The sequence below is a fragment of the Schistocerca americana genome, chromosome 7 (genome assembly GCF_021461395.2).
Source record: "Schistocerca americana isolate TAMUIC-IGC-003095 chromosome 7, iqSchAmer2.1, whole genome shotgun sequence".
NCBI classification, from domain to species: Eukaryota; Metazoa; Arthropoda; class Insecta; order Orthoptera; family Acrididae; genus Schistocerca; species Schistocerca americana.
Window position 1 is genome coordinate 18,475,120 of NC_060125.1, and position 12,001 is coordinate 18,487,120.

Here is a 12,001-nt window from a genome sequence, read left to right on the forward strand (position 1 = left end):
GGTCTCACAGGGAATGCTCAAAGCACCGACTGTAAGAGCAGTCTCTATTCTTGTACTTAAGGAGACATTGTTCCTTTAGTATTTAATTCCGATGCGATTTCTGTGTTTCAACGTCAATCTGAAGGACCTAGGAATACATTGAACCTGCTGAGGTGTATCGGAAACTAATACTGCTCTCACAGGGAATGCTGAAAGCACCAACTGTAAGAAGAGTCTCTATTCTTGTACTTACGCGGCAGTTTGCCTTTTGTATTTCATTCCGATGCGAATTCTGTGTTTCATCGTCAATGTGAATGTCCAAGGAATACATTGAACCTGGAGTGGTGTATCGGAAACACATTCTGGTCTCACAGGGAATGCTCAAAGCACCGACTGTAAGAAGAGTCTCTATTCTTTTCTTGAGACGGCATTGTGCCTTTTGTATTTAATTCCGATTCGATTTCTGTGTTTCATCGTCAATGTGATGGTCCTAGGAATACATTGAAACTGCCGAGGTGTATTGGACTCTAATACTGGTCTCAAAGGGAATGCTGAAAGCACCGACTGTAAGAAGAGTCTCTATTCATGTACTTACGCGGCAGTTTGCCTTTTGTATTTCATTCCGATGCGATTTCTGTGTTTCATCGTCAATGTGAAGGTCCAAGGAATACATTGAACATGCAGTGGTGTATCGGAAACGAATACTGGTCTCACAGGGAATGCTCAAAGCACCGACTGTAAGAAGAGTCTCTATTCTTGTACTTAAGGCGACATTGTGCCTTTTGTATTTAATTCCGATGCGATTTCTGTGTTTCATCGTCAATGTGAAGGTCCTAGGAATACATTGAACCTGCTGAGGTGTATCGGAAACTAATACTGGTCTCACAGGGAATGCTGAAAGCACCGACTGTAAGAAGAGTCTCTATTCTTGTACTTACGCGGCAGTTTGCCTTTTGTATTTCATTCCGATGCGATTTCTGTGTTTCATCGTCAATGTGAAGGTCCAAGGAATACATTGAACGTGGAGTGGTGTATCGGAAACTAATTCTGGTCTCACAGGGAATGCTCAAAGCACCGACTGTAAGAAGAGTCTCTATTCTTGTGCTTAAGGCGACATTGTGCCTTTTGTATTTAATTCCGATGCGATTTCTGTGTTTCATCGTCAATGTGAAGATCCTAGGATTACATTGAACCTGCTGAGGTGTATCGGAAACTAATACTAGTCTCACAGGGAATGCTGAAAGCACCGACTGTAAGAAGAGTCTCTATTTTTGTACTTACGCGGCAGTTTGCCTTTTGTATTTCATTCCGATGCGATTTCTGTGTTTCATCGTCAATGTGAATGTCCAAGGAATACATTGAACCTGTAGTGGTGTATCGGAATCTAATTCTGGTCTCACAGGGAATGCTCAAAACACCGGCTGTAAGAACAGTCTCTATTCTTGTACTTAAGGCGGCATTGCGCTTTTTGTATTTAATTGCGACGCGATTTCTGTGTTTCATCGTCAATGTGAAGGTCCTAGGAATACATTGAACATGCTGAGATGTATCGGAAACTAATACAGGTCTCACAGTGAATGCTGAAAGAACCGACTGTAAAAAGGGTCTCTATTCTTGTACTTACGCGGCAGTTTGCCTTTTGTATTTCATTCCGATGCGATTTCTGTGTTTCATCGTCAATGTGAAGGTCCAAGGAATACATTGAACCTGCAGTGATGTATCGGAAACTAATTCTGGTCTCACAGGGAATGCTCAAAGCACCGACTGTAAGAAGAGTCTCTATTCTTGTACTTAAGGCGACATTGTGACTTTTGTATTTAATTCCGATGCGATTTCTGTGTTTCATCGTCAATGTGAAGGTCCTAGGAATACATTGAACCTGCTGAGGTGTATCGGAAACTAATACTGGTCTCACAGGGAATGCTGAAAGCACCGACTGTAAAAAGAGTCTCTATTCTTTTCTTACGCGGCAGTTTGCCTTTTGTATTTCATTCCGATGCGATTTCTGTGTTTCATCGTCAATGTGAAGGTCCAAGGAATACATTGAACCTGGAGTGGTGTATCGGAAACTAATTCTGGTCTCACAGGGAATGCTCAAAGCACCGACTGTGAGAAGAGTTTCTATTCTTGTACTTAAGGCGACATTGTGCCTTTTGTATTTAATTCCGATGCGAATTCTGTGTTTCATCGTCAATGTGAAGGTCCTAGGATTACATTGAACCTGCTGAGGTGTATCGGAAACTAATACTAGTCTCACAGGGAATACTGAAAGCATCGACTGTAAGAAGAGTCTCTATTCTTGTACTTACGCGGCAGTTCGCCTTTTGTATTTCATTCCGATGCGATTTCTGTGTTTCATCGTCAATGTGAATGTCCACGGATTACATTGAACCTGGAGTGGTGTATCGGAAACTAATACTGGTCTCACAGGGAATGCTCAAAGCACCGACTGTAAGAAGAGTCTCTATTCTTGTACTTAAGCCGTCATTGTGCCTTTTGTATTTAATTCCGATGCGATTTCTGTGGTTCATCGTCAATGTGGAGGTCCTAGGATTACATTGGACCTGCAGTGGTGTATCGGAAACTAATACTGGTCTCACAGGGAATGCTCAAAGCACCGTCTGTAAGAAGAGTCCCTATTCTTGTACTTAAGGCGACATTGTGCCTTTTTTATTTAATTCCGATGCGATTTCTGTGTTTCAATGTCAATCTGAAGTTCCTAGGAATACATTGAACCTGCTGAGGTGTATCGGAAACTAATACTGGTCTCACAGGGAATGCTGAAAGCACCGACTGTAAGAAGAGTCTCTATTCTTGTACTTACGCGGCAGTTTGCCTTTTGTATTTCATTCCGATGCGAATTCTGTGTTTCATCGTCAATGTGAATGTCCAAGGAATACATTGAACCTGGAGTGGTGTATCGGAAACTAATTCTGGTCTCACTTGGAATGCTCAAAGCACCGACTGTAAGAAGAGTCTGTATTCTTTTACTTAAGGCGGCATTGTACCTTTTGTATTTAATTCCGATGCGATTTCTGTGTTTCATCGTCAATGTGAAGGTCCTAGGAATACATTGAAACTGCTGTGGTGTATCGGAAACTAATACTGGTCTCAAAGGGAATGCTGAAAGCACCGACTGTAAGAAGAGTCTCTATTCTTGTACTTAAGGTGGCATTGCGCTTTTTGTATTTAATTCCAACGCGATTTCTGTGTTTCATCGTCAATGTGAAGGTCCTAGGAATACATTGAATCTGCTGAGATGTATCGGAAACTAATACATGTCTCACAGGGAATGCTGAAAGCACCGACTGTAAGAAGAGTCTCTATTCTTGTACTTACGTGGCAGTTTGCCTTTTGTATTTCATTCCGATGCGATTTCTGTGTTTCATCGTCAATGTGAAGATCCAAGGAATACATTGAACCTGGAGTGGTGTATCGGAAACTAATTCTGGTCACACAGGGAATGCTCAAAGCCCCGACTGTAAGAAGAGTCTGTATTCTTGTACTTAAGGCGACATTGTGCCTTTTGTATTTAATTCCGAAGCGATTTCTGTGTTTCATCGTCAATGTGAAGGTCCTAGGACTACATTGAACCTGCTGAGGTGTATCGGAAACTAATACTGGTCTCACAGGGAGTGCTGAAAGCACCAACTGTAAGAAGAGTCTCTATTCTTGTACTTACGCGTCGGTTTGCCTTTTGTATTTCATTCCGACGCGATTTCTGTGTTTCATCGTCAATGTGAATGTCCAAGGAATACATTGAACCTGGACTGGTGTATCGGAAACTAATTCTGGTCTCACAGGGAATGCTCAAAGCGCCGACTGTAAGAAGAGTCTCTATTCTTGTACTTAAGGCAGCATTGCGCCTTTTGTATTTAATTCCGGTGCGATTTCTGTGTTTCATCGTCAATGTGAAGGTCCTAGGAATACATTGAACCTGCTGAGGTGTATCGGAAACTAATACTGGTCTCACAGGGAATGCTGAATGCACCGACTGTAAGAAGAGTCTCTATTCTTGTACTTACGTGGCAGTTTGCCTTTTGTATTTCATTCCGATGCGATTTCTGTGTTTCATCGTCAATGTGAAGGTCCAAGGAATACATTGAACCTGGAGTGGTGTATCGGAAACTAATTCTGGTCACACAGGGAATGCTCAAAGCCCCGACTGTAAGAAGAGTCTGTATTCTTGTACTTAAGGCGACATTGTGCCTTTTGTATTTAATTCCAAAGCGATTTCTGTGTTTCATCGTCAATGTGAAGGTCCTAGGACTACATTGAACCTGCTGAGGTGTATCGGAAACTAATACTGGTCTCACAGAGTGTGCTGAAAGCCCCAACTGTAAGAAGAGTCTCTATTCTTGTACTTACGCGGCAGTTTGCCTTTAGTATTTCATTCCGACGCGATTTCTGTGTTTCATCGTCAATGTGAATGTCCAAGGAATACATTGAACCTGGACTGGTGTATCGGAAACTAATTCTGGTCTCACAGGGAATGCTCAAAGCGCCGACTGTAAGAAGAGTCTCTATTCTTGTACTTAAGGCGGCATTGCGCCTTTTGTATTTAATACCGGTGCGATTTCTGTGTTTCATCGTCAATGTGAAGGTCCTAGGAATTAATTGAACCTGCTGAGGTGTATCGGAAACTAATACTGGTCTCACAGGGAATGCTGAATGCACCGACTGTAAGAAGAGTCTCTATTCTTGTACTTACGCGGCTGTTTGCCTTTTGTATTTCATTCCGATGCGATTTCTGTGTTTCATCGTCAATGTGTAGGTCCAAGGAATACATTGAACCTGGAGTTGTGTATCGGAAACTAATACTGGTCTCACAGGGAATGCTCAAAGCACCGAGTGTAGGAAGTGTCTCTATTCTTGTACATAAGGCGACATTGTGCTTTTTGTATTTAATTCCGATGCCATTTCTGTGTTTCTTCGTGAATGTGAAGGTCCCAGGAATACATTGAACCTGCTGAGGGTTATCGGAAACTAATACTGGTCTCACTGGAAATGCTGAAAGCACCGACTGCGAGAAGAGTCTCTATTCTTGTACTTACGCGGCAGATTGCCTTTTGTATTTCATTCCGATGCGATTTCTGTGTTTCATCGTCAATGTGAATGTCCAAGGAGTACATTGAACCTGGAGTGGTGTATCGGATACTAATACTGGTCTCACAGGGAATGCTCAAAGCAACGACTGTAAGAAGAGTCTCTATTCTTGTACTTAAGGCGACAGTTTGCCTTTTGTATTTAATTCCGGTGCGATTTCTGTGTTTCATCGACAATGTGAAGGTCCTAGGATTACATTGAACCTGCAGTGGTGTATCGGACACTAATACTGGTCTCACAGGGAATGCTCAAAGCACCGACTGTAAGAGCAGTCTCTATTCTTGTACTTAAGGCGACATTGTTCCTTTAGTATTTAATTCCGATGCGATTTCTGTCTTTCAACGTCAATCTGAAGGACCTAGGAATACATTGAACCTGCTGAGGTGTATCGGAAACTAATACTGCTCTCACAGGGAATGCTGAAAGCACCAACTGTAAGAAGAGTCTCTATTCTTGTACTTACGCGGCAGTTTGCCTTTTGTATTTCATTCCGATGCGAATTCTGTGTTTCATCGTCAATGTGAATGTCCAAGGAATACATTGAACCTGGAGTGGTGTATCGGAAACACATTCTGGTCTCACAGGGAATGCTCAAAGCACCGACTGTAAGAAGAGTCTCTATTCTTTTCTTGAGACGGCATTGTGCCTTTTGTATTTAATTCCGATTCGATTTCTGTGTTTCATCGTCAATGTGATGATCCTAGGAATACATTGAACCTGCTGAGGTGTATCGGAAACTAATACTGGTCTCACAGGGAATGCAGAAAGCACCGACTGTAAGAAGAGTCTCTATTCTTGTACTTACGCGGCAGTTTGCCTTTTGTATTTCATTCCGATGCGATTTCTGTGTTTCATCGTCAATGTGAAGGTCCAAGGAATACATTGAACGTGGAGTGGTGTATCGGAAACTAATTCTGGTCTCACAGGGAATGCTCAAAGCACCGACTGTAAGAAGAGTCTCTATTCTTGTGCTTTAGGCGACATTGTGCCTTTTGTATTTAATTCCGATGCGATTTCTGTGTTTCATCGTCAATGTGAAGATCCTAGGATTACATTGAACCTGCTGAGGTGTATCGGAAACTAGTACTAGTCTCACAGGGAATGCTGAAAGCACCGACTGTAAAAAGAGTCTCTATTCTTGTACTTACGCGGCAGTTTGCCTTTTGTATTTCATTCCGATGCGATTTCTGTGTTTCATCGTCAATGTGAATGTCCAAGGAATACATTGAACCTGTAGTGGTGTATCGGAATCTAATTCTGGTCTCACAGGGAATGCTCAAAACACCGGCTGTAAGAACAGTCTCTATTCTTGTACTTAAGGCGGCATTGCGCTTTTTGTATTTAATTCCGATGCGAATTCTGTGTTTCATCGTCAATGTGAAGGTCCTAGGATTACATTGAACCTGCTGAGGTGTATCGGAAACTAATACTAGTCTCACAGGGAACACTGAAAGCATCGACTGTAAGAAGAGTCTCTATTCTTGTACTTACGCGGCAGTTCGCCTTTTGTATTTCATTCCGATGCGATTTCTGTGTTTCATCGTCAATGTGAATGTCCACGGATTACATTGAACCTGGAGTGGTGTATCGGAAACTAATACTGGTCTCACAGGGAATGCTCAAAGCACCGTCTGTAAGAAGAGTCTCTATTCTTGTACTTAAGCCGTCATTGTGCCTTTTGTATTTAATTCCGATGCGATTTCTGTGGTTCATCGTCAATGTGAAGGACCTAGGAATACATTGAACCTGCTGAGGTGTATCGGAAACTAATACTGGTCTCACCGGGAATGCTGAAAGCACCGACTGTGAGAAGAGTCTCTATTCTTGTACTTACGCGGCAGTTTGCCTTTTGTATTTCATTCCGATGCGATTTCTGTGTTTCATCGTCAATGTGTATGTCCAAGGAATACATTGAACCTGGAGTGGTGTATCGGAAACTAATACTGGTCTCACAGGGAATGCTGTAAGCAGCGACTGTAAGAAGAGTCTCTATTCTTGTACTTACGCGGCAGTTCGCCTTTTGTATTTAATTCCGATGCGATATCTGGGTGTCATCGTCAATGTGTAAGTCCAAGGAATACATTGAACCTGCAGTGGTGTGTCGGAAACTAATACTGGTCTCACAGGGAATGCTCAAAGCACCGACTGTAAGAAGAGTCTCTATTCTTGTACTGATGACGGCATTGTGCCTTTTGTACATAATTCCGATGCGATTTCTGTGTTTCATCGTCAATGTGAATGTCCAAGGAATACATTGAACCTGTAGTGGTGAATCGGAATCTAATTCTGGCCTCACAGGGAATGCTCAAAACACCGGCTGTAAGAACAGTCTCTATTCTTGTACTTAAGGCGGCATTGCGCTTTTTGTATTTAATTCCGACGCGATTTCTGTGTTTCATCGTCAATGTGAAGGTCCTAGGAATACATTGAACATGCTGAGATGTATCGGAAACTAATACAGGTCTCACAGTGAATGCTGAAAGAACCGACTGTAAAAAGAGTCTCTATTCTTGTACTTACGCGGCAGTTTGCCTTTTGTATTTCATTCCGATGCGATTTCTGTGTTTCATCGTCAATGTGAAGGTCCAAGGAATACATTGAACCTGCAGTGGTGTATCGGAAACTAATTCTGGTCTCACAGGGAATGCTCAAAGCACCGACTGTAAGAAGAGTCTCTATTCTTGTACTTAAGGCGACATTGTGACTTTTGTGTTTAATTCCGATGCGATTTCTGTGTTTCATCGTCAATGTGAAGGTCCTAGGAATACATTGAACCTGCTGAGGTGTATCGGAAACTAATACTGGTCTCACAGGGAATGCTGAAAGCACCGACTGTAAAAAGAGTCTCTATTCTTTTCTTACGCGGCAGTTTGCCTTTTGTATTTCATTCCGATGCGATTTCTGTGTTTCATCGTCAATGTGAAGGTCCAAGGAATACATTGAACCTGGAGTGGTGTATCGGAAACTAATTCTGGTCTCACAGGGAATGCTCAAAGCACCGACTGTGAGAAGAGTTTCTATTCTTGTACTTAAGGCGACATTGTGCCTTTTGTATTTAATTCCGATGCGAATTCTGTGTTTCATCGTCAATGTGAAGGTCCTAGGATTACATTGAACCTGCTGAGGTGTATCGGAAACTAATACTAGTCTCACAGGGAGTACTGAAAGCATCGACTGTAAGAAGAGTCTCTATTCTTGTACCTACGCGGCAGTTCGCCTTTTGTATTTCATTCCGATGCGATTTCTGTGTTTCATCGTCAATGTGAATGTCCACGGATTACATTGAACCTGGAGTGGTGTATCGGAAACTAATACTGGTCTCACAGGGAATGCTCAAAACACCGACTGTAAGAAGAGTCTCTATTCTTGTACTTAAGCCGTCATTGTGCCTTTTGTATTTAATTCCGATGCGATTTCTGTGGTCCATCGTCAATGTGAAGGTCCTAGGAATACATTGAACCTGCTGAGGTGTATCGGAAACTAATACTGGTCTCACAGGGAATGCTGAAAGCACCGACTGTGAGAAGAGTCTCTATTCTTGTACTTACGCGGCAGTTTGCCTTTTGTATTTCATTCCGATGCGATTTCTGTGTTTCATCGTCAATGTGTGTGTCCAAGGAATACATTGAACCTGGAGTGGTGTATCGGAAACTAATACTGGTCTCACAGGGAATGCTGTAAGCACCGACTGTAAGAAGAGTCTCTATTCTTGTACTTACGCGGCAGTTCGCCTTTTGTATTTAATTCCGATGCGATATCTGGGTGTCATCGTCAATGTGTAAGTCCAAGGAATACATTGAACCTGCAGTGGTGTGTCGGAAACTAATACTGGTCTCACAGGGAATGCTCAAAGCACCGACTGTAAGAAGAGTCTCTATTCTTGTACTGATGACGGCATTGTGCCTTTTGTACATAATTCCGATGCGATTTCTGTGTTTCATCGTCAATGTCAAGGTCCAAGGAATACATTGAACCTGCAGTGGTGTATCAGAAAGTAATACTGGTCTCACAGGGAATGCTCAAAGCACCGACTGTAAGAAGAGTCTCTATTCTTGTGCTTAAGGCGGCATTGCGCCTTTTCAATTTAATTCCGATGCGATTTCTATGTTTCATCGTCAATATGAAGGTCCAAGGAATACATTGAACCTGCAGTGGTGTATCGGAAACTAATACTGGTCTCACAGGGAATGCTCAAAGCACCGACTGTAAGAAGAGTCTCTATTCTTGTACTTATGGCGGCATTGCGCCTTTTGTATTTAATTCCGATTCGATTTCTGTGTTTCATCGTCAATGTGAAGGTCCAAGGAATACATTGAACCTGCTGAGGTGTATCGGAAACTAATACTGGTCTCACAGGGAATGTTCATGGCACCGATTATAAGAAGAGTCTCTATTCTTGTACTTAAGACGGCATTGTGCCTTTTGGATTTAACTCCGATGCGATTTCTGTGTTTCTTCGTCAATGTGAAGGTCCTAGGAATACATTGAACCTGCAGTGGTGTATCGGAACCTAATACTGGTCTCACAGGGAATGCTGAAAGCACCGACTGTAAGAAGGGTCTCCATTCTTGTACTTACGCGGCAGTTTGCCTTTTGTATTTCATTCCGATGCGATTTCTGTGTTTCTTCGTCAATGTGAAGGTCCTAGGAATACAATGAACCTGCTGAGGTGTATCGGAAACTAATACTGGTCTCACAGAAAATGCTGAAAGCACCGACTGTAAGAAGAGTCTCTATTCTTGTACTTAAGGCGGCATTGCACCTTTTGTATTAAATTCCGATGCGATTTCTGTGTTTCATCGTCAATGTGATGGTCCAAGGAATACACTGAACCTGCAGTGGTGTATCGGAAACTAATACTGGTCTCACAGGGAATGCTCAAACACCGACTGTAAGAAGAGTCTCTATTCTTGTACTTATGACGGCATTTGCCTTTTGTATTTAATTCCGATGTAATTTCGGTGTTTCATCGTCAATGTGTATGTCCAAGGAATACATTGAACCTGCAGTGGTGTATCGGAAACTAATACTGGTCTCACACGGTATGCTCAAATCACCGATTGTAAGAAGAGTCCTTATTCTTGTACTTAAGGCGGCATTGTGCCTTTTGTATTTAATTCCGATTCGATTTCTGTATTTAATCGTTAATATGAAGGACCAAGGAATACATTGAACCTGGAGTGATGTAGCGGAAACTAATACTGGTCTCACAGGAATGGATAAAAACACAGACTCAAAGAACTCTCACTCTTCCTGTACTTAAGGCGGCATTGAGTCTTTTGTATTTAATTACGATGTGATTTCAGTGTTTCATCGTCAATGTGTATGTCCAAGGAATACTATAAACCTGCAGTGGTGTATCGGAAACTAATACTGGTCTCACTGGGAATGCGCAAGGCACCGACTGCAAGAAGAGTCTGCATTCTTGTACTTAAGGCGGCATTTTGCCTTTTGTATTTAATTCCGATGCGATTTCTGTGTTTCATCGTCAATGTGAAGGTCCAAGGAATATATTGAACCTGCAGTGGTGTATCAGAAACTAATACTGGTCTCACAGGGAATGCTCAAAGCACCGACTGTAAGAAGAGTCTCTATTCTTGTACTTAAGGCGGCATTACGTCTTTTGTATTTAACTCCGATGCGATTTCTGTGTTTCATCGTCAATGTGAAGGTCCAAGGAATATATTGAACCTGCAGTGGTATATCGGAAACTAACACTGGTCTCACAGGGAATGCTCAAAACACCGACTGTAAGAAGAGTTTCTATTCTTGTACCTAAGGCGGCATTGTGCCTTTTGTATTTAATTCCGATGCGATTTCTGTGTTTCATCGCCAATGTGACGGTTCAAGGAATACATTGAGCCTGCAGTGGTGTATCAGAAACTAATACTGGTCTCACAGGGAATGCTCAAAGCACCGACTGTAAGAAGAGTCTCTATTTTTGTACATAAGGCAGCATTGCGCCTTTTGTATTCAATTCCGATGCGATTTCTGTGTTTCATCGTCAATGTGAAGGTCCAAGGAATACAATGAACCGGCAGTGGTGTATCGGAAACTAAAACTGGTCACACAGGGAATGCTCAAAACACCGACTGTAAGAAGAGTTTCTATTCTTGTACTTAAGGCGGCATTGTGCCTTTTGTATTTAATTCCGATGCGATTTCTGTGTTTCATCGTCAATGTGAAGGTCCAAGGAATACATTGAACCTGCAGTGGTGTATCAGAAGCTAATATTGGTCTCACAGGGAATGCTCAAAGCACCGACTGTAAGAAGAGTCTCTATTCTTGTGCTTAAGCCGGCATTGCGCCTTTTCAATTTAATTCCGATGCGATTTCTATGTTTCATCGTCAATATGAAGGTCCATGGAATACATTGAACCTGCAGTGGTGTATCGGAAACTAATACTGGTCTCACAGGGAATGCTCAAAGCACCGACTGTAAGAAGAGTCTCTATTCTTGTACTTAAGGCGGCATTGGCCTTTTGTATTTAATTCCGATGCGATTTCTGTGTTTCATCGTCAATGTGAAGGTCCAAGGAATACATTGAACCTGCAGTGGTGTATCGGAAACTAATACTGGTCTCATAGGGAATGCTTCAGGCACCGACAGTAAGAAGAGTCTCTATTCTTGTACTTAAGGCGGCATTGTGCATTCTGTATTTAACTCCGATGCGATTTCTGTGCTTCATCGTCAATGTAAAGGTCCAAGGAATACATTGAACCTGCAGTGGTGTATCAGAAACTAATATTGGCCTCACAGGGAATGTTTAAAGCACCGACTGTAAGAAGAGTCTCTATTCTTGTACTTATGGCGGCATTGCGCCTTTTGTAATTAATTCCCATGCGATTTCTGTGTTTCTTCGTCAATGTGAAGGTCCTAGGGATACATTGAACCTGCAGTGGTGTATCGGAAACT